At 32.9% G+C, this 5,938-nt stretch overlaps 1 pseudogene; it reads right to left on the minus strand.

Annotated features, from left to right (window-relative positions):
- Positions 1-814: 814 nt before the first annotated feature.
- LOC139783506 (uncharacterized) lies at positions 815-2,892 on the minus strand (annotated as a pseudogene).
- Between the last annotated feature and the right edge of the window lie 3,046 nt (positions 2,893-5,938).

Consider the following 5,938-nt stretch of genomic DNA (forward strand, 5'->3'; position numbering starts at 1 on the left):
CTTGAAATTAATTTAAAAACCTTTTCTGGAATTAGTATGTGCAAAAGACATAAATGTTTTTGCGTAGAAAAGGGACAAATATAAATATTTAATAATCATTTTATTAGAAATATTATTGCAAATTTTTTTCAAAGTATACATATATGTAACATTTGCTTATAAAATTAATTAAATTAATTCAATTAATTACGAAAGTCGTTCAATAAGTCCTTAGAAAATCTAAAAGGAGATTATGTTGAAAAATAAAAAAAAATCGACCCAAAATAACTTGTTTTTCTATTTTTTTCTAAGGACTTATTGAACGACCCTCGTATAATATGCAACTTTCCATAATTCCGAAAGCAAAGTGCAGATTAACAAATATATTTAGAATATTAATAAATATATCACTAAAATATCTTCAGCACTCGGAGAATACATATATCTCTTCTCGCAGTTTAATACACATCCTTGGTTTCTGCAAACAAGTCAGCGCAGCTTGTTTCAGAAGCCCGAGACGCTAGTCGAGATGCGGTAAAAGCAATGCAAAATTATTAGAAGCGCACTTCTGTCGTAATTACTTGACGTATCTTACAGCAGCAAATTTCCGAATTGATGAAACTTGATGAAAATGAAATTCATGTAAAGTAATAGTACTTACTAAAAAGGTCTTACTAAACAATTTTACACCGAAATACCAACCTTTTGTTAACCTTCAGAACTCAAGATATCAAAATTTGCACGATATTTATAATAAAAAACGAAAGTTCAGATTAAAGTACAAAATTATTGCGAAGTTAACATTAAAACATATTAAAATAAACTTGTACTGCACCTAATTATTAGTAAGAGGAAGCGGTATTATAACACAAGAATCAACTTCATCGAGATATTTCACTTTAAAACATTTCTTTTGTATTCGTGTTACTGGAATTGTTATAATGTCAAATGTAGTAGTGTTTGATAATACAAATATGCCAAGCTTTCTCGAATCGCACGGTGTAGTAAAAAACGATTTTGAATTTATAAAACGTTTTACACGGGTACATAACACCCGATTTTCTTCAAATATATCTAAAATAAAAACCACAGAGTTGTCATCGAGAAAAGCACAATTGTCACTTTTATTTATTCCAATCTTGAAACATTTAAACTGTAGATAAGAAATGTCCTTATTATCTAATCGATGTTTATAAACAACAATTGGATATTGCATCGTGTGATTGTGCGGTTGGATTGGTACTTGTAATTCTTCAAAGATTCGATTTGATAATTCTTGTAATGGTTTTCCAGATTGATGTAGCTTCTGTTTAATTTTTTGCATATGATTTTCAAATTTAAAGCAGCTAAAATTGTCTAAACGACCAAAAGTTTTTACATCGTTGGCAAGATGAACGAGATTATGAACATTGTATGACAAATATTCATTACCATAAATATTTCCATAATTGGAAACAAACCATACTAATAAAGAATTCGCATAAGCATTAAATAATATACATAATTGCGGATCGCTTAATATCCTTATAGCAACACTAAGAGAGACAAAATGATTATAAAGTATCGGTCGCATTATTGATTTCATAATAACAATTCCAGTATACAGTAAGAATTGACGAAACTCTGTAGCTTTTCATCTGTCCAGATCATGTAAACTTCTTGGTTTTCTAGCAAATTCAGATGGAATGCAGGACTTATTAATTGCAATTAGGTAATTCGAAACTGAATTTACACCTTCTGCTGACAATATAATATTTTTGTTGCCTTTAACCCATAATTGCAGCAATCTTTTCATAACACCTAAACAAACTAGATGCATATAATCCAGTGGAATTTGTAAAACCATATCAATTAATAATTTTTCTAATATAGAATTACCTATGTGATGTTCAATTTGAATTCGATTTATAAATGTTTCGTTTGTACGTAAAGTACAATCAATTTCAGGAAAAATGACTCTATTGTGGAAAAAATCGCCTTCTTGTACACATCTAGAACATGAAAAATATCCAGTATGACTTTTGGTATATTTAATAAATAATCTAGCCGGAGCATCACATATTATTGTATTAATAACAACCGTATATGTTTCATTGTAAACAGTTATACCACGTTGAGAAAGTTCAATAAATTCATTTACAAAATCAGTTAGAAATTCGTTAGCATCATTAGGCTTGCGCATACTCCATGATATACTCCATGATATACTCCAATTATGAAAGGCACTGTATAAACATCAATTTCCTCAATAGATGCCATAATAGGCCAAAATTATCTGCCAGAACTCTTGGACAGTGGCAAACCGTCTACATTTACATTTAATTTTATTTCCTTTGTTTTCAAAAATTTGAGATATATTTTTATGGATCGCTCCAGAGCAAAAGAAAGGCCAAAGTGTATGTAGTGACCATTACCTATAACTTTTACGGACGCATTTCGTGGGGTTTGAAGTAAAACTCTAACATCACTAGGCAATTCTACATGACCGTGTTTTCTTAGAATCAAAAGTAATTTGTTAGCAGTGTTATGTGAAATATTATCTTCCATTATTAATCTTTGTAAATCTGTTCGTAAAGTCGTTTCATCCATACAATCTGTGACATCTTCCAATGTCACAGGAGTGTCATTTTGTGATTCAAAATGAGGTTCTTCATGTTTGCTTTCTACATGAGACTGTGATTCTAACGCATCTAATCCGTTTAGATCTGTAACATTTCTATAAGAAATACAACCAATATTTACTGCTTCATCTACCGATTCATCTACCGCCTCATCTACCGCTTCAAGTACTGGAGAAAGTGCTATGTTCCGAACAACTGATTGCAACAAAGGAGGATCTTCATGACAATGTAATTTATAATTTATTAACTGATTCTTTCGTCTCTTAGATAAATACTGTATATCCTTAGGCATGATGCAGGCAAGTTGTGGTCACTCTCAGATAAAATGCTATACAAATATTACATTACGTTAAAAAATGGAAAAAAATAGTTTGAAATAACTATAATGTTTAAATTTATAATTTTTTAATTCAAGTCATACAATTAGTATCCATTTCATAGTAAAATAAAATTATTTAGAAATTACTTTTAACAAGTTATATTGTATAGGCAGCATTAATCATACAAAAATTATAAGAATCATATTTCATAATATTTTTAAACATTTTTTATTATTTATACATGTATGATATACATTATGTATAATATAATATACATATACACATTTATATATTATACATATATAAATAATTAAAAATGCTTAAAAATATTATTATCACCAAATTTTATTCTAACGTATATATACATACTTTCTAGTAGGTTATTTCTTGTACGAGGGCGAATCAAAGTCACGTCCTCGACCGTCTCTCGCCGGCGTCGCGTCCTTTCACGAGCGACGGGCCGTCGCGCACACGAGACACCCGCGAACGTGGTACACGATCTCCCACGGACGGGCGCGGTCTTCTAAATGTATATCGTCGCGATCACGTCGCGATCGTGGCACGATGGCACTAGCGGAACTGCGGAAAGAGACCTATATTATAGTATGATATGCACAACGTGTTCTAACCTAGCTTCTAACCTATATGTACATACCTTCAAATAGGTTATCTCTCGTACGAGGGCGAATCAAAGGCACGTCCTCGACCGTCTCTCGCCGGCATCGCGTCCTTTCACGAGCGACGGGCCGTCGCGCACACGAGACACCCGCGAACGCGGTTCACGATCTTCCACGGACGGGCGCGGTCTTCTAAATGTATATTGTCACGATCGTGACACGATGGCACTAGCAGAAGCGGAAAGAGACCGCGAACTTGCGCGCGCCGCTATGGCGCATGCTATCGAGGTTATATAATTCCGGCGGTAATTGAAATTATGTTATATAACATTTATATAATATCAACGCAACCGTTGTTGTATAACACGCATATATTGCAGTTGTATTAATGTGCATTTATTATAACATATAAATAACGGAGCAGCATAATAGTTTTATAACCTAGTTATATTATAATAATAAAGTAAAGTTATATAACTGTTATGCTACTACAGTATAATACCTGTTATATTATCTGTTACTCCTACGTTATATATCAATTATATTTGGTGTTTGCTGGGCATTTTCTATTTTTTTAAATTTATAGGGAATATTCTAGGGAGTATTAGAAAAATATTAAGACTAGTCCGAAGTTGCGCAGAAAACTTGGGAATTTTTTATAGATTTTTTTGTGAGACAGTAGTAATATTTGACTCACAAAAGTGTAATTAAAAACGCGTTTCAGACAATTCTGAATCTATTTAGATATACTTTTTTTTAGTGATTGACGTTACTATGATGAAGATCTCGGCATAGCACACGACAATTGCGATGAGCAGTGTGGGAAAGGCGAAAAAAATAGATTTATGAGGAAATTTAATTCATTAAGTACATTTATTTAAGAACATATTATTTATTATTTTATTATTTTGTGCTCAGTATAATTATTCGAAAATGAGTAATCTTTAACAATTAATTTATAATTTTTACTTGGTATGGCGCAGTGGACATGTTGAGTCTGAGGTATTCTTTTCGTTTGATCGTACCGACCTGTCAAAAATTCGGCGGCGATTTCATAATTTTTTTTGTCCCAATACTTGACAGTGATGGATGGCAGTGTGCCCGGTTCATTAGCCCAGTTAAATAAATACATCGGTTCCAAAATTTGTTGGTCGGTAGGACGTTGAAGACTTGCTCGCGCAGCTAAGCGTTTCAGCGTCCCACCGATTCCATCACATGGCCCTTTGCCATGAGCAGTGGCAAAGAAGTGCCATTCAGCGCGAACACCAAAGTCGACCTCGTGGTAGTAAATGTTTGAGAAATTTTTAAAATTTTTGAATTGCTGCGGTGCTCCGTCAGAAAAATAAATTATTTTCGAGATGTGTGGTACGAGAGACTTCATGAATTCGTTCACAAATCGCGAAAACGCCCAAACCGTGATGGCGTCGTGATGCAAACAATCCGAGATGATTGTAAGACTTTTGTGGCTCAGTATTCCATTGGATTTGTAATATAAAACTACAGGATAGACAGTCGCCTGATTATTGTTCCAATGAAATCCTGGGGCCGCGTCCTGAATGATGATTGCATAGTTTTCGGCGAAGTCGCAAATTGCCATACATTCATTATTTGCTAAATTATCTTTGACGAATCTCCGATAACTAGATTGTTGCTTAGCTATGAAAGATTGTTGCAGAAGAGATCTTGCTTTATTGCAGAAAACTTCTACAAATTCCTCAGCGCTGCAAGTCTTTGTTATTAGAGTGCAGCGCGGCTTCGTTATCCAAGACTTGTACGTAACGGATTCGACATTATTTTCGCTGAATAATCCTGTTATTATTTTTTTTAAAACCGCATCTCCAGGACATTGAGCGCAACGATTGAAATGACAAATAGGATTGAAATCGCGGCATATCAATAGCTGTAAAACATCCTCGTACGTCTCGAACTGGACACTTTGCTGGCGTGAAAGAACTTGTAATTTGCAACCTAAAAAATAAAAAATCTTATTGTAAAATTAAATTAAAAAGTAGACTAATTAATTAATTTGTTCCGGCTGTAGTACTTGATTATAAAATTTTTTAATATTCTCTACACACTATCGTAAAAAAACAAAGCGATTGATAAAAAAAATTGTAGATCACCAATAAATCAATAAATTGATCGGAACGATACATAGCGGATTGTTCGATTGTTTGTCGCTCCAATCGAGAGTGTAATAAATATTACAATTCTTTAGGTCTGAAAAAAGTGAACAATTGATAATGCACGACAGTGTTCTATGAGTAACGTGAGTTTAATAAATTATCTGTTAATTGTTTATAGATCTATGTGTATAAATAATATTTATATTTTCAAATTAACAATGAGAATTTTACCATAATATGGCTGTTTTCCACAAGAATTATTTTTTAAACCGCAA

Source organism: Temnothorax nylanderi, unplaced genomic scaffold, assembly GCF_030848795.1.
Source record: "Temnothorax nylanderi isolate EJ_2023f unplaced genomic scaffold, tnyl_v1.0 TNYL_tig0507_pilon, whole genome shotgun sequence".
Classification (NCBI taxonomy): Eukaryota; Metazoa; Arthropoda; class Insecta; order Hymenoptera; family Formicidae; genus Temnothorax; species Temnothorax nylanderi.